We start from the raw sequence: 18133 nt of genomic DNA, 5'->3' as shown, positions 1-18133 counted from the left end.
CCCCTCTTTTAGTTTAAACCATTCCCCCTTGTATTGTCACTATCTGCCTGTGTAAAAAGTTGCTCTCCATCCTTTTTTTATAAGTCCCCTTTAAGTACTTAAAGGCCACAACAAGGTCTTAAAAGAGCCTTTTCTTCTCCAGGCTGAACATCCCCAGCTCTCTTAGCCTGTCTTCATAGCAGAGGTGCTCCAGCCCTCTGATCAGCCTCATGGCCCTCCTCTGGACCTGCTCTAATAGGTCCACATCTTTCTTGTGCTGGGGGCCCCAGACCTGGATGCAGCACTCCAAGTGGGGCCTCACAAGGGCAGGGCAGAGGGGGACAATCACCTCCCTCGACCTGTTGGCCACTCCTCTGGTGATGCTTTGGGATACAGTTGGCCTTCTGGGCTGCATGCTCTTGTCAAGCTTTTCGTCCACCAGAACCCCCAAATCCTTCTCTGCAAGGCTGCTCTCAATTAATTCTTCTCTCAGTCTGTACTCATGTCTGGGATTGCTCCACCCCAGGTGCAGCACCTTGCACTTGGACTTGAACCTCAGTAGGTTCATATGGGCCAACTTCTCAAACCGGTCCAAGTCCCTCTTCTGCTGCTGTATCAACCTCACCACTCAGCTTGGTGTTGTCTGCAAACTTGCAGAGGGTGCACTTGATCCCACTGTCTATGTCATTGATAAAGATATTAACCAGCAGCAGTCCCAAGACAGACCCCTAAGGGATACCACTTGTCACCAGTCTCCACCTGGCCACAGGGCCATTGACTGCAGCTCTCTGGCTGTGCCCATCCAGCTGATTCCTTATCCACCAAATAGTCCACCCTTCAAACCCATCTCTCTCCAATTTAGAGATCAGGATATCATGCAGGACTATGTCAAAGGCCTTACAGATCTCCAGGTAGATGACATCGGTCAGTCTTCCTTTGTCAACTGATGCAGTCACTACATCATAGAAGGCCACCAGATTGGTCAGGCACGATTTGCCCTTGGTGAAGCTGGGCTGGCTGTCTTGGATCATATCCTTTTCTTGCATATGCTTCTAGAAGGATCTGTTCAATGATCTTTCAAGGGACAGAGGTGAAGCTCACCAGCCACTAATTCCCCAGGTCCTCCTTTCTACCCTTTTTAAAAATGAGAGTGATGTTTCCCATCTTCCAGTCAGACTTTGCCTGAGTACCTGGACTTTGTAAATATGGAGATTGGCTTGGCAACTACATCAGCCTGCTCCCTCAGGACCCTGTTACTGGGCCCCAATGATAGAACCTGTTAATTTGCATCAGGTGGTCTCAAACCTGCTCTTCACTTATAGAGGGAGGGACTTTGCTCCCCCAGCCCTCACTTGCAGGTTCAGGGAAATAAGAGATATGGGAAGCCTGACTAGCAGTGAAGAGTGAGGCAAGGAAGTTGTTGAGCCTTCTCAGCCTTCTCTGTGTCTGCTGTTACCAGTTCTTCCTTCTCATTTATCAGAGGGGGTAAGCTCTTCTTGGCCTTTCTTTTCTGAGCAATGTACCTATAGAATCCCTTCTTGTTATTCTTTGCATCCTTTGCCAAGCTCAGTATCATCCATGCCTTGCCTTTCCTGATCCCATCCCTGCACATCCAGACTGCATGCCTGTACCCTTCTGAGGCCACACGTCCCTGCCTCCACTGCCTGTGCATTTCCTTCCTATGCCTCAGTTTGACTAGGTCCTTGCTCAGCCATTTAGGTTTTCTGCCTTCTTGATTTCTTACACAGGGGGAAGGAGAGCTCTTGCATGCTAAGAAAAGTGTCCTTAGAGAATTGCCAGCTCTGATCAGTTCCTCTGTCCCTAAGGACAGTGTCCCAAGGAATCTTACCCACTACTTCTTTAAACAGATGGAAGCTTGTTCTTTTAAATTTCAGGATCCTGACATTACTCTTTTCCAGGATCATATTGTTTGAGATCATGAAGTCAACCAGGGTGTGGTCAATGCAGCCCAGACTGCCTCCTGTCTTGACCACTTTAATGAGATCATCTGCACTGGTGAGCACCAGGTCCAGTAACACTTCTCCTCTGCTTGCTTTGTCTAATGCAGACATTATAGGAGACTCCAGGAGTCTCCTGTATTGCTTACAGCCTGCTGTACTGCTTTTCCAGCAGACATCTGGATGGTTGAAATCCCACATTGCTGTCTTTGGACCTATGACCTTAAAGAGCTTTGATTTCCATTTTATTGTGTCTATTCAATTAGTTACGTTAAGCATCAATAAATTAGGTTTGGCAGTCTACTTTAAACTTCGCAAAATGTATTGTTGCCAGCAGCAGCCACAGTGAAACCCTCTCTACCCTTTGCCCCATAATCAAAATAACATGTTATGGTTTTGCCAGTTAAAAAAATCATTCTCCAAACTAAATTAAATCTATAATACACAACTTTCTTTTCTGACATACCATATAGACTACTCAAGCAGAAATGTAACATTTTCAGTAATTTGGCAAGTAGAATAGGAGTCATTTATATGTTTTTGTTTTATCAGACTTTCAATATGAAATCCTACCAGGATGAAAATATCTGAAAGATTATTCCATATTTGTGAGCTTTTTAACATAACTTCTGTCTCTCAAAATGGACATAATCCAACTACTACCATATGAGATAGTAGAAACCTATTCATGAGGAAGGCTAAGTCCTTTCCAGTTCTTTGTGTTTTCCATGACACTTAAGAGGACAATTTATTTTCTTTAAAAGACCATCAAACTATTCCTTTTCATCATCAGTTTCCCACTGGATTACATAATACGCTTTGCTTAAACTTTTACCCATTTTCAAAACAATAACTTAAATTTAGGTTATCTGCCCAATTCTCCACAGTTCTTATATATACGCCCTTTCAAGACCCGCTGTGCCCATGTAATTGAACATCAGGTAGAGTTTATTGATGAACTTGCTAAAGAAAAAAGTCATAAACTACTACGTGTATGATTCCAGACTACCTCTCCAAGCTAAATTTTCAATGCTTGCATAAGCTGTAAATATACCTTTAGGAACTCACCGTTTTAAATCAAAAGGCAACAAACCCTCTAGACAGTACCTACTACACTTTTGCAGGTTGGAGTCTACTGTAAGAGAGAGATAAAACCTAGATTTCCAAACTTTTTCTGAATCTGTCAGATACAGTAGTTGAATGAGTCATAAAATCGTCTAGTACTATGGCTGATGTTAATAAGGAGATAGTCAATACATTCTGCAGCTTCATATATCTTAGTGATTTTTCCTGATGAATGTAAACTGAGATGCAGGTGATTCTAATGTTAATATTTAAGTATAAAAACATATCATCATTTTTTAAAATTGAGTCATATTATAATGTTAGTGTGTTTTAAAGATCTTGTCACACCTGCAAGAAAATACCCCAGAACAGAAATGTTAAAGAAAAAAATTACATTCCCATCATTAACATATGACCTATGGTCCAGATAATTCCACATCAAAGAGTCAACATTTAATTTTATAACAAATAAAATACAGTGTATATAGTGTATCAAAACAAGCCTACTTACTCATTTTGGAAGATTTTAAAGCATCCACTTGATTCAGAAAGTCATATGAAAGAGAAATTGACTTCCTTATCCTCTTAGGCTTCCTAGGTTAGGATCAAATGATGACATCAAATGATTAACCAAATTTTTGTAGGGTGATAATTAAACTTTGTTGAATGTAAGTTAAGTGCTTCATGGCAACAAGATCAAAACAACTTACCTTCCCAAGGAGAGTAAACCAATTATTAATGAAGTCAATAGCAACACATATGAAAATCCCTCTTACATGTAAAATTCCATGTTATCCAAACTCAGAGTTCTAGCTAGGAGATTGTGTGGGTAAAGATCTTTGGCTTGCAGGAGGATCTCAAGTCCACTGCACAAGCGATCCTCATGATGGACTTAACTCTCCAGGCTATGCTCAGTGGTAGGAACAGGGAAGTTAGGGAAGGTGGAGATGGCACTAGCTAGGTCAATTCCTCTCCTCTCTCCTTCCAACAGTAAAAATTTGGGAGGATATAAGTACATCTTAAACCATAAGGGGAGTTCAAATAAAACACAGTATATGCATTGGTTAGGACCTCATGATTGTTTCAAAACACACAGGGATCAAGTGTGGAGGTCAACAATAACATTAAGTAAATAAAACTATTTTATAACTTGTCTAATTGTTTTGTAATGAGATCTAGCTGAAAATATTCATTTTAAAATTATTGCAAAATGTAGCTACTATGACCAACCATATTTTTATACGTGCAAGTGGTACAGACACCATCGGCTATCCATGCTCTTTCTGATTAGTAATGTTTCTTCCAGGAAAAACAAACGTATATTGATTTCCAGTCCAAAACATATAGATACATTTGGGGGGGGGGGGGGGGGGGGAAGGGGGGGGATTGGTTGTTTTAAATAAAGTAAAAAAAAAAAAAAAAAAAAAAAGTACTTGACAAAATATTGTCCTTATTTTCTTCTTTCACAGGAAGTTTACAAAAGAGTAAATACTTCAGCTGGAATCAGGAAAAAGATCTCTACCGCATGTTTGTCTTCTGACAATCCTTACAGTATTTGCATGTCTCAAAAATAAATAAATAAAATAATAGGGTCTAAATTTACATTTACATTAAAAATGCTTTAGAATATTAAAAAAAAAACTCTACCAGTAATGTTCCATCTTTTTTTTTCTTTTTTAACTGAGTTTTTGGTTTCGTTTGGTTGCATTTGTTGGTTATTATTTTTTTCAAGTTTCATTGAAAGCAAAATTGTTGCTTCTATACTTTTCTCTCTCTTTTGGAAATGGATACTTACAAACACATTAATGTAATTTAATGTAATTAGTATTAATTAACATATCATTAGCTTGTCTTACATTTACATCCACATTTTAAATTAATTTCAATAAACTTGTCTTTGATCTCTTGCATGTAACTTCGAAAGGATCTCAACAACTCAGAAGTCCACTAAGATTTTATAATTAAATTCACAGAATTCTGTGTTAGCAAAAATACTTAAATATATCTGGTTTACTTTATTTAGATTTCAAATCCTCTCTCTCCTCTTTTCTCATTCTCAGTCTGTTTTCTGTTTGTTTGTTTGTTTGAATCTAGTAGCTCCTGTAGCTTGTGGCTACATGTCAGATGTTAGAAATGGCCGCAAAACGTTTAGGACACCATGCATTCATGCATTGACAATAGGCAGAATACAACACATGAGGGCTCTGAGATGAAGAAGACAGTGCAGTATTCCTGTAGTGGCATTAAAATGCCCTGTAAGTACTTTGGGATATTCTAGGAGGTGAGCTTGGACAGGGGATACTCATTTAGGACTCCGTGCTACTTGATACCTATTGCAAAGTGCATTTCTAATGCAATGTGAAATCCCAGTACTGGGAAAATACTGTGCAGAACAACTGCTGTAGACTAATTATACAGACACAAAACAAAGGCACTGGGCTAGTTCTGCCAAAAGCTGAGGAGTTTAGTAGAGAACATTGCATCCTTAAAACATCAAGCTGTGAGCCCAGCCTTTGGAGCAGCATTACAGTTCTCTGCATAACAGAGGGGAAAACTTGCAGGTCTAAATTGGGAACAGGAAGCCAGTTAAATGAGTAGAGGGAAAGCTGGATTGAAGGACATATCAAATATCTTCAAGAGCAGAGGAACATTACTTTGGGTTGCAAAAAAGCACTTACCTCAGATGAGGTTTCATGATTCTGCACTTTCTGAGATTTCAATGACTGCCCCTCTCCATCCTCTCTAGAATCAGAAGGGAAATTAAATTATTTCCTAAGTAGCTTGATAGTTAACTTACCTGGCAGTAAGGGCCATGACATCAAGTGATCTTCTCAAGGAAACTGGAGCCTATTACATTTTAATGACTGTTTTAAATTATTTTAATGATAACATTTTAATCCATGATCATGGGACAGGAAGGACTAAAGAATAAGATTCCCTAGGCTTACTTACAAATTGGCAGGAACCATATTCCTCAAGAAGGAGGAAGGATAGATAAAATAGAAAGAAGTGAATTGTTAACAAGTTCCCAAACCACAGAGCTGTTGGATAAAACAGCACTATCATTTATCACAGGGGAAGCCAAGCTCAAGAGGGCCCAAGCTGTAGGAATGCATACTGGTTTGGACACTGCAGGTAACCTTAGCATATGATCCTCAGTCATGCTTGAGGGAGAATTAATCATTTAGCTGCTAACACTGCTTCTGGGCATGAGGAAGAACATACCTTTAGGTAAGTGAAAAAGATTCACCACCTTTTGCCTGAAGCAGGAGTATGCCTATCAGCAGAAAGTAACAGGAAATAAATGAGTACATCAGATCTAACAATAATCAGCTGGCTGTGAGACTATCAGGGAAATGTAGAGAATGCAGCTACATCTGAGTGGTTGCATAATGAACCTTCAAGTTTCCTGACCACTTACTAAAAGTTTCTTGGAGTGGCTTGGTTCACAGCACCTGGAACAGACACTAATGGAGAGAAGGCTTTGTCCCAAAGAGGAATTCTATCAGTGCATGGCCAGTGCATGACAGGATGTATGCGGAAACATGACAGCAAAAGCTTTAGTGTCTTTAGCTTTCAGATATATCTGTGGATACCTTGCAAATCTTATTAATAATAATTGTTATTATTATTTATCTGTAGTATTACTTGGATAGAATTTGGATACTGAAAACCTTCTCTCCTAAGATACAGACCACACTGTCTGGAACAAAATCTATACTGAAAACAACTAACCCCAAAATAACAGATATTTGCTGAGTAGAATTTTAATTTTTGTTTTTGAAAACAGTAACTTTTGCTAGCATAGTCCTGTGGAAGATGTACAAATACCATTGCTTGAACTGGAGCTCTAGAGATGAGGAATTGGAGACCTGTGATATATTTGACTTAAATGCAATGTGGCAGAATCAGGCTCCTTCATTATAGGTTTTTAAGCTTTCTGCATGTACATGGTGGTCCTTCTCTTGGAACTCTGGACATTCAGTAGCTACCTGGACAAGACAAATTAACAAGTACCTATGCTTCTGCAAGGAAAAAACTTTTGACAAACCCAAACATATGTAGTTCCATCATGGGAGCTATATAATTAGCAATCACAGAAGTTATGGGTTTTAGAGATTGATTTTTTTTTTTTTCCTGGGCGTGAGCAGTGCAGCAGAAAGAACTGACAAATATTAAAGGACAGGAAATTCTATGACTCATACTTCATATAATTTCCACCTCTAATCAAAAAGTGGTGAGTCATAAGACTACTAAGTGAAAAATAATTGATTCAGAAAACCCAGATTACAGCATGATTGTTCCTTAAAAAAGCAGACCACACATGTATTTCTCACTTACAATATCTGCTCCCCATGCCTACTGAAAAACATACCTGATGACTTTCAGACTATCCTTAAGTTTGTAGTTTTTGTCATTCTTGCTAGGTATGAGAATCGGAGGTAACTAAAACATTTCTTCAAGAACTGCTCCCACATGGCTCCTTACCACGGGGTCCATCCATCCCCCAGGAGCAAACTGCTCCAGCACGGGTCCCCCATGGGCGGCAGCTCCCCCCAGACCCCCTGCTCCTGCGTGGGCTCCTCTCCACGGGCTGCAGCTCCGGCCCGGGGCCTGCTCCTGCGGGGGCTCTCCATGGGCCGCAGCCTCCTCCAGGCCACATCCACCTGCTCCACCGGGGGCTCCTCCACGGGCTGCAGCGTGGAGATCTGCTCCGTGTGGGACCCATGGGCTGCAGGGGGACAGCCTGCTCCACCAGGGGCCTCTCCACAGGCTGCAGGGGAACTGCTGCTGCCTGCCTGGAGCACCTCCTGCCCTCCTGCTGCACTGACCTTGGGGGCTGCAGGGCTGCTTCTCACTCCTCTCTCTCAGCTGCTGTTGCATGGTGTTTTTTCCCTTTCTTAAATCTGCTCTCCCAGAGGCCCAACCGGGGTTGCTCCCTGTCTCGGCTCTGGCCAGCAGCGAGTCCTTTTTGGAGCCGGCTGGAGCAGGCTCTGATCTGACATGGGGCACCTGCTGGGCCCTGCTCACAGAGGCCACCCCTGCAACCTCCCTGCTACCAAGCCCTTGCCATGTAAACCCAATACAGGATCCAGCCATAATACGCATTAGTGAGCTTAAGAGTAAAAAATTCTTCAGATTCTTACCAAGTACAAAGAAAAACAAATTTAATTTCTGTCATGTTGATGATCCCATACCTGCTTTCCGAGAACATGTGCATATATAGCCAGTGCATTTCAACTAGTCAAAAACATTTTCAACTTAAATTTCAAATTAGTTGTCTCTAAATATTCAGACTTGTTGGATAGCTACAACAAATAATATTTTGCTTCTGCTCATTGAATTGGTGACTTAGGACAGTTTATATTATGATCTGTAAATATTACAGCTGGGTATAAAAAATGACCAATCTTTTGCTTTTTGTTATATGCAACATGGCGACTTATGTATTAACAATGAATAACCTGGGTAAAGTAGATACCTAAATTATAAGAACTAATAATGTGAACTTAAACAATATCAACCACAACCCAATAATTATTTACTAATGATGTCTGTAAATGTTAGATTAAAACAAAAAAAAAAAATCTTGGAAAATTTCCCAGTTTCTTCTGATACAATTTGTGAAAAGAAAAAAAAAAAAGGCTAAATTAAATAAATTATTCATTGAGAATTATTTGCTATGCTCTGTTAATTGAGCAGTAGGTTAATTACAGAAAATAATTGCCTGTGAGGGGACAGCTAGGGAATTCTGCTTATGAACTATGCATCCTGGGATTGAATTGAATTGTTTCCCCTTTCGCTAGCCAATTGAAGCATGCTGCTAATCATTCTCTCTACTGTGCATTTTAAGAGTTCAAAATCAAAGAATGCTGAGGAAAAGTTTCTTCAATAAGATTAAGTTCTTTTTCAATTAGCAATATACTGGTAACCTGTGCAATACATAATCATTATTTTTATTAATTATCTTTGGTTTCCTTTAAGGATTTTTTTTTTCCAAAATCAATTAACAGCCGTGACTTGCCATCCATCAATCCAGAGGTGCACATAGGTCATTCTAGATAAATGGGACAACTGCTTAAAATACTGGATCAATGTTCACTTTTAAAATGCTTATCAAATCTCAATACGCTCTGTACCTTTCAAACTGTCAAGGCTAGAGCTTTAGACAAGATCCCCGAAGGGATGCAGACAATTACCAGTTCAAGAAGCTTAAAATGTTCTCTAACCTCACTCACAATTCTGCTTATCTGCAGAAAGAAAAGTGAGCAGGTGAGTGTAATGGATGAAGGTATATATATCCTTCAGATAGGGGATGTACTTCATAAAAGAAGATTGTTAAGAAGTTAATGCTCAATATTGCTAACAGAGTTTTTCAATAAAATCCTAACTTTGGGCTTCGTTTTCTGACTGTGGCTTCCTCTATCACATAAATAGCTTTGTATGCTTCAAAGACACTACCCACTGTGTGCTTGAGTTTTATGAGATTACGGGAGTTATGGTTTATAGGAACATGGGACTAGAAGAGACCTCCAGGGTCACTGAATCCAAGTCCTTGCTTTCAAATGCAGCCCTGCCATGTAATCCTCCTTTTCATAAATGGATCAACTTCTGTCTTACAAATCATTAAGGGTTTTTGCCACTACACCATCTGTTGCAAAGGTATATCATATGTCACTCTTCTGACAGTTTGGAGCATTCTCCTGAACATCTAGGACAGCTGTAAAATTTTCCTTTTTTTTTTTTTTTTTTTTTCATGGCCCATATATGTGCATGTAGAATCATCATTGGTCAACAATGGTCCTTCCATATTTTTGTTTCCAGACAAAACTTTTCTGTTGTTGTTTTTGTTTGCTTGTTTGTTTTGTCTGCTCAATCTCTATACATTGTTAGATAAGTGAAGTTAGCTTTTGTTTTAGTAGGCGGGTGAAGTCCAGTAAGTGAAGTGCAGGCATAAACTTTGGACACGTTCTTCAATCTTCTCTTTACATTATTATGAATTAGTTTAATTTTGAATTCTGTCTATAGGACTGGTGATAATTGCATAGAGTATTTAAGATATAAAAAACACCATTAATTCATACGATGGCAAAATCATTTCTCTATTTTTTTTTTTCTTGTTAGAAAATTCTCTATTTTTATATTATAGTATTGTATCTTTCTCTTGGTGGATTACACCAACAGTCATCCTCTTATCAGCTAGTACATAAAATTTTTCTTTGCTGCTTCTGCTCCTAGTTGCAAGTCCCTCAGTTACACTAGAAAGTATTTTTATTATCCTTCAGCCTCTTGATATTGAACTTCAGCCTGACAAAGGTCATCTTGTTTCTCTTATTACAACCATCACAGTCATCTAGTTATTCATATAAATGTCCTGATCTTTCACTATATGGATGATGTTTCTGAAATCTCGTAACATTAAAAATGTCATCAGCACTTTTTATCTTTTCATAGATCTCTCTGAAGAAAATAGTAAATTGTATTACATTTAGGACCGAGTTTTGAGGAATGCCATGACTTAAACTTCCCTCTGATGCCATACTTTACTGTAAAGATGTCCAAAATCACATCTGCCCGGGTAATCTTATGCCACTTTTCTGCAAAGAGTTGATTCAGATTAATTCTACATTTCCTTGTAAAAGATCTGTTATCAATAAAAACTTTCTTGAAGTTTCCAAAAGGCAATCCATATATGAAACAAAACCAAAAAAAAAAAAAAAAAGCAAGGCACTGGAGGGAATAAGGAGGACAGCCTCAGACTTCAAGAAGTATTAAAACCTCCCGTCCTCTTTGCCAAATCATCTGTTTTAACTGTTTGATAAATGCTTCCTCATTACTCACTAAACCTCACTGACAGTTTGGCAACATTAATTATTTTAGACCAATGGTCCTTATAGTAGTTCCAGCTATTATTTAGTAGTTGCTTACAAGCACTGTACTTCAATGGCGTTAATCAGGATCTACTACTTTCTCTGTTAGGCCCTCTTTGTCTAATATTTCATCCCCACTTTTCCTGCTTCTTTTCATCATCTAACAGTAAAACAACTTCTGCAACTGTTCTTGTAATAGTTTTCAGTTTACACCGAGACTCATGTTAGATAGAAGTCCTTAATTTTATCAGGTGCTCAGAGACAGAACCTGGTAATATAGATGACTCCAAAGCAGAGTATATTATAGGAAATGCATTTCTTACTAAGGTGCAAACATCTGCTCTCCTCTATACCAATTCTGAATTTGAATGCAGAGCTCCAAACTCTATGACAGAATTTCTGTTATACTTCTTGTTCACAGTCTACAATGAGAAAGAAATTATTTTCATCTGGAATTCCTAGTAAATAGTAGCTACTAAAGGAAGAGCTCAGAGGGTTGTTTGGTTCAGCAACAGATGTGATCACAAAGCTAGTTTCCTTCCAGCACTGCATGGTACAGGGCAACTCTAGCATTCACTTGAAACAGAATGGGGTATCATCAAATAATTATGTTTATGAGCAGTACTGCCATGAATGAGTGAATGTAATGACAATCATAATGAAAACAGATGCTGATATTTACATGTATTTAAAGTAAATTTCATTGATCATAAAAAATGATCTATTGTAGGCTTTAATCTTAATTTAGAGATAATTACATGATAGTGCAATCCCAGATAACAGCCACATGACCTTCACCAACTAATCTTGTCAGTAGACCTGACACAGAGTAAATGATCAACTTTCTGATTGACTTCATTTTGGCTCAGGTCAATGGTGGCGTAAACTTGGCATAGTGTAGGATGCCAGCACTATTAAAAAAAAAAATGCCATAGGGTTTTAAATGGCTCAGTAAACTCAGTATCTTTTTTTTTTTTTTTTTTTTTTGGTTGAAAATTATTATTCTGGTCTTTTGGGAAATGAAATAAAATCATTCTTTATTGCATAGATCAATTGACATTGATCTTCGGTAACTCCTGATCTGGACTGATACAGGTGAATTTGAACCATTCACCTCCAAGGGAGTTGTTCTCCATTCTTTTTACCATCTCAGCTGCCCAGTCTGTGCAAGTATCATTTTTGTTGTCTACAAATTTCTAGATGTTAGAGCTCCTCTTTAAATGTGCCTCAGACCACAGATAAAAACTATAACCTCCTTTGTCTACTGCCAAATATTTAAAAAATGTTTTCTTTTTTTAACGCTTCACATCTGCTTCCTGATAAAACAGCATTTTATGTCAAGAAAGGAGGGAATAGGAGAGAAAGAGAGGCTGCATATTTCAGTAACTCAGCTTTTCAGAAGAGACCACTAAAGACCTCTAACTGAGAAAGAGGGATATGAACTACATGATACACATTTTTTATTCCTGAACTGTATTCACTGATTCTGTTACCACTTTAGCTTATGCAGTGGTCAGCTAGATGCAGTTTTAATCCAGTGAAGTAATGAAGTCAGTAGTTATGTCTACAATAAAAGGGTAAAAAGTGTAAAAAAGCCACTGTAGAAAGGGGCTCCTGGCTTAACCATGGGATCACGTTTGACTCCTTTTCATAGCACCCAAGAAGGTCTGGTTTGAATCTGCCCAAAGTTCTTTTCATGGAGCTCATCATGCCAAAAAAAGTTCTTGTCACGTTAGCATGAGGAATGCTCAAGTGTTTTGCCTGCAGGGCATCCACAACAGGGTCGTGCAAATAGAATCATAATAATTAACAAAGCGTGACCAAGATGGAGGCTACCCCTTTTGTGGTGTGGAATGAACAAATTAGACTAGCCTGCATATGAAGTTAAACAAATACATTGTTAGTTCATAACCAGAGCTTTTGGTCCTTTAACAGTCAGGGTCTCCATGGAAGTGCTCTCATTCCAAGTAAGTGTGGCAAAACCTGCTCCTATTTTTTGATGTGCAGCTAAAAGATTAAAAAAAAATCTTGTTTCAATATTGCCTATTTCTGCTATAAGTACTCTTTTTATTATCATGTAGAAATTCAAAGGGATTACTTTTTGGGGGTGAACATCGTTGGCTGGAAACTGAGTTACTGAGCAGATACAATTTCATTCAAGTGATAGTGACTGAAAGTACATTGAAAGAAAGTTAAATACAGGGCCTGAAAAGATTTTCTGGGGTCTCAGCTAGTTCATTGGCCATGGCAGCTGAACATTCTAGCATTAATTATCTTGCAAAATCTTATTATCAGCTACATCGGTTTGTAAAATCATGCAAGAGTGATAAGAGAATCAAGCAGTACTGGCAGCTGTAGCCATGCCCTGGTTGAATCTGCCTGTCACTCATTACTCGCTATTCAATGCAGTTTGGATGAGTTGCTTGTTTTCTAGTGTTTGTATGTTCTCTTTGGCTAGATCTCCTTTGAGTCTGCATATTCGGAGTCTCTTACCATCTGTTTCTGATCTTCTTACATGGGAGTTTCATTTTGTTGCTCCTTTTTTTTTTTTTTTTCCTGCATTGCACCTTATTGGAAAGGCAACGGAAGAAGAGGACAAACTACTATGCAGAAATTTAGGTAGTAAACAAATTTTAGTTTAAAAAAGAAAAAAATGAATGAAAATATATAGAGACACTCTGTTGGTCACAGATTTATTTTTGTTTATTTATTTAGAGTCTCATCTCACAATTATTCAACATTCCTGTGAGCTGTTTAAGTCATTTACCATAAGTAGATGAATTTTACTTCACATGCTGTTTGCCAGTACTTTTGGAGAAGCCTGCAATTTTTTATTCAAAATTAGCCACTGAAACAGATTTCTGTTGATTCCTTTTTTTTTTTTTCCAGAATCATGTCATTGCAAGAAAGCCTCAGTTGAAACAAACAAAAAATATTATCTTTTGTACTTCAAGTTCCAGTTTTGATTTTTTTTTTATTAGATTTTTTTTTTGTTCATCTAAGCCTCATAATCAGCTCTGTGAAATACATATGTCACTCTTGAAAATTTTGATTCCAAAAAGAATATGTGTATTTATGCAGTATAAAAGAGAGAAAATGTTAATTTACATCCAGGTTGCTGATGTCAACGCAATAAATATTGAAAATATTTCTTGTTGGATTTTATTGATTACTGGCGAGCACTGAGTTTGTTACACTTACTGCCCTCCTTTCTATCCATGGCCTTCACTGCTCCAGAGGAAAGGAGGACTGTGAAGTCCTTGCACTTTCAAGTCTATGGTAATAACATTGGGTTTCTATTGGTACAAGAGCAAGTTTTGCATTCATTTTGCAGGTAAACCTTCCAGAAATTAGACTCACAGGTGTGTATCACTGTGATAATACATATGTGTTTATACAAATATATGCAGATATAGATGAATATATACATGTGTGTGTCTGTATGTCCCTGTATGAATATGTATATTTACTGTTATTGCTGGTAGCATATAGCCAGTCCAACTCCGGGAAACCAACTGGATTCCCTTCTGACACATGCATCACTAACAGAATTGTCAATTATTTCCAGCACAGTCTTAATTGCCAGTATGTGAGCTGGAAAGAACCCAGGTTTATTAGCAGATACGAGGCTCAGTTTGCATGTAATTTGCTAACAAAAAAGGTACATTACTCTAGCCATACTGTCATTCTGAAAGTTCCATACTTCTTGCTTCCATTCTGATCTGTATTAATTGTGTTTTATTGAGAAATGCTGACTATCATGCAGACACATTTTTAATCCTTCTGTTAGAGAGTTTTTCCTATCAAGTCATGAGGAGACTTCTAACACCTCTCTGCTGGAAGCACATAAAATAATCATGGGAGCTGTTTATGTTAATTCAGACTAACTCAGACCTCTTTTTTGTTTCAGAATAATTACTGTTTCAAAATATCAGCATGTGTTAAGAGATCAGGATTAATTTGTAAGAGCTGAATGACAACTTTTTCAATGGCTTATTAAACACTAATTAGATTTAAAACGATGTGACTCTACATACACTTGTGTGCATCAAGAAGTTTAAACATCTGTTTTATAAGTAATGGAGGTTGTTAGGTTACGGAGTTTAATACCACTAGGGGATATCTTATCATATCAGATAACAAGTGATACATTCTATATTTTTCAGAACAAGCATCAAGGATTTACTTTTTTTTATTATTTTTTTTTCCAGTGTGTTTTTTGCTAATTAAACAGTTGGCCTAAATAATATGGAGCCCTGCTCATCTGACTGTAGTTTAAATAACATAAATAATAAGGTTTCCTTAAATGTCTGCTCCGAAACTAAGACAAGCTGCAGTTTCCCAATACAGTGGAAAATAAGAAAGTATAATAGAAGTTTTATATATATATGTATATATATAACATTAAAAAAGTAAGGATCGAATTTTGTGTTATTTATTCCTGTGTCACTACTGCAACAAATTAAAAATATTTGGAGAGAGGACAAACACATGGAAAAAAAAAAAAAAGAGTAAACGAAAAATCTTCCTACTAAAATCTAATGTAATATGCAGTATTAACCAAAAGTAATAAGCTTAAATTATGCCAACTACAAATCTAAGTGTGTAGCAACTTATAAAAAAAAAAAAGTCTGTTAGCTTAGCACCTATAGCATAAAATCAGTTTTTGTAATATAATGTACATCAAAGACATTGAAGACATTACACAATGAAATATGTTCTGAACTGATGGTGCAGGATGACCCTAGTTAACTGCAGATGCAATGAAAAGTCAAGCAAACAAGAAGCTCCTGAAAGTATATATATTTGCTTAACTTACAAGGTAGTTCAAAGCCAAAAATATTCCATCTCCCTAACAGCAAATATATGCTCGTGACCAGAACAGTGCCCCTTACTTTACAGTTCATGTGAATTTAGCAGATCTGGTGCAAGGTCTAGGTTCTATTTGTGTCTCATTCCCTTGAGTTACTTTTAAAGAGAGAATTATACTCTAGCCCTGTTTTGTTCACAGAGATTGATGTGAAATCTTTGTCTTTCTAAAAATGAGGTTTTTGCCATTATTTCTGCAGGGCAAGGACTTACACCAGTCTCATCTGAGTTACCCCTCCCATACCGTAGGCCTTGTGTAGTGTTTAATCTACCTATTTGCTTTTGCACTATTTAGTAAGTTAATCCACCTGCTTCTTTGATGATTTTTTTTTTAACATGTTAAATGGGAAACACAATTCAGCCACTTCCTGCAGGAGAAAGCACTGGATGCTATAGCTATATTATGATGACAGATCTATTCAGCAGCTCTCTCCCAAATAGAAACCTCCTCTGAGAGGCAGATAGACATTAATTTGCAATATTATGCTCTTATCACACAGAACTATACTGTCTAGACTGTTCTAAGTACACCTTTCCTCCCACAACTGGATAGAAAACTACTGGTTACAGGAGAGGTGAAAACATACTATTATGAAAATTGCGTGTGCTATGCTAGGGAAAAAAAGAACATTTAAATACCTTTACCACTAATCTGCTATATAAGTGTCTGTCATTTCATTTGAGTGTTGTTTTTGTTGTTGTTTCTTCTTTTTCCTTTTTCTTTTTTCCCCTAATAGTCCTCATTACCTATATTCTCCAATTTTCCCAAGTCTGGATTTAATCTGACATTCACTGATGGGTCACCCAGCATTTTCTGCTTGAACTTTTAAGTCTTGCATTTATTTATTTATGCATTTATTTATTTATTTATGCATGATGTTTATGGGAGCTTTGCCATTAAATTTCCTAAGTCAAGATTTAGCCCTTAAAGATTTCAGCTATGCTTAAAGCTAAAGGGTAAATTATGGGGCAGTATGGATGAAATCTTGGTTCTGATGAAGTCTGTTGGCGTTTTGCCTATGATCTCACTTGAGAAAGCAATACATATTTTATAAACTGAAATTGCTTGTTGTACTGCTTTTAAGTTTGGGATGACAAAGAAGGTGTAGCATTTAAATAAACCGAAATAAAAATTTTTCTTTTATTAACAATTTAGTTGAGTTTTGTGTCAAACTCATCTGCATTCACATGCAAAAATTCTTGTGACTTAAGTAGCATTTTAAGCTTGAATTGTCCCACCAGGGTACACAAGAAAGGATATATTCTAACATTGCATTGGACATAAGTCATTTGAGCTATAATAGGCTGTATGTTTTATCTCATTTACTGTGCTGTTCTATCATCCTTATTCTTTACCACATAATCTTGGAGGTAGCTTTCTGCATTGGAGCTAGACTCGCTTAGCTAGGGTCATTGAAGCATGTTATCACACTTGTTGTTTCCTTCTGTTTATACCAGAGTTATATGAGATCTGTGAGGTATAATACACCATTGAAGAATGCACTAAACTCACCAGTTGTGAGTCAACATAACGTATCTGTTAGGTTAGCCAGAACACATACAATTCAGTCAGGGCGTTATGTTATTACTGATCTGATCACTTACCACGTCAGACAGACTTGTAGAGATATCGAGGGACAAGGTTACCCTTTCAAATTTTTCACCAAATCTAAAGCTGTAAAAAGAATTTGGATGGACTCAGTCCTTCATGTCACTGGACTGTTGAACTTTTTCATATGCTACCAAGTACCCTAGATACAGATTTATCACCTTGTCAAGCCATAGACACAGACTGTCTTGAATAGGTAGCTTTGTTTTCCATCAGCTCTGTACAGGCAAAAACTGCTGTGTGCTTAGGTTTATGACTGTCTTAAATGTTTCAATCTCATTTTTTCTGGATGCCCTTGAGATTACAATATACTTGGGTCAATTTTACATCCCTTACCACTACAAAGTACTAAATTATTCCTTTACACTAAAACAGTTCCTCCAAATTTTTAATTAGAAGTATTTAATATAGGGGTTCTTGCAATTTTCTGTTTAACAAAGACATTTTAATGTAATTTAGCAAGTTTTCAAAGAAAAAATAGATTATTGCCAATTATTACAATAGCTTATGTGTGCACCTCTATCAATAAACTGGATTTGATAAAAAGACAAAGAAACATCTGTTCATAAATAGACACAGAACAAAAATTGTATTTTTTATTCCTGTGAGTAAATTATAACTTCATAAGGTGCAAAACATGTTGTATTATAACTTGTTACCTTAGCTATTACATTAAGTCACCTAAATTTTTGATAAATAATTTATAAAATTATATGCAAACACTATATTTATTTTTTTAATCTAATATTATATGTATAGAATTCCTTGATATTAGAATATAT

The 18133-nt window shown here is 37.3% G+C and overlaps 2 long non-coding RNA genes across 3 annotated transcripts; one reads left to right on the top strand and one right to left on the bottom strand.

The window, feature by feature from the left end:
* Positions 1–723: 723 nt before the first annotated feature.
* Positions 724–5456, top strand: LOC106036540 (uncharacterized). 2 transcript variants are annotated; one of them, XR_001207380.3, is made up of 3 exons: positions 724–1069; positions 1899–1995; positions 4472–5456. It is a non-coding gene; the product is annotated as an uncharacterized lncRNA (long non-coding RNA). The 2 variants fall into 2 exon arrangements; XR_001207381.3 differs by having other exon boundaries at positions 724–1098.
* LOC106036541 (uncharacterized) lies at positions 2013–8150 on the bottom strand. The gene is made up of 3 exons (XR_001207382.3): positions 7378–8150; positions 5681–5744; positions 2013–3596 (listed from the first exon to the last, which is right to left on the bottom strand). It is a non-coding gene; the product is annotated as an uncharacterized lncRNA (long non-coding RNA).
* Between the last annotated feature and the right edge of the window lie 9983 nt (positions 8151–18133).

The sequence above is a fragment of the Anser cygnoides genome, chromosome 2 (assembly GCF_040182565.1).
Source record: "Anser cygnoides isolate HZ-2024a breed goose chromosome 2, Taihu_goose_T2T_genome, whole genome shotgun sequence".
NCBI classification, from domain to species: Eukaryota; Metazoa; Chordata; class Aves; order Anseriformes; family Anatidae; genus Anser; species Anser cygnoides.
This window is presented reverse-complemented; position numbering and strand designations above follow the sequence as displayed.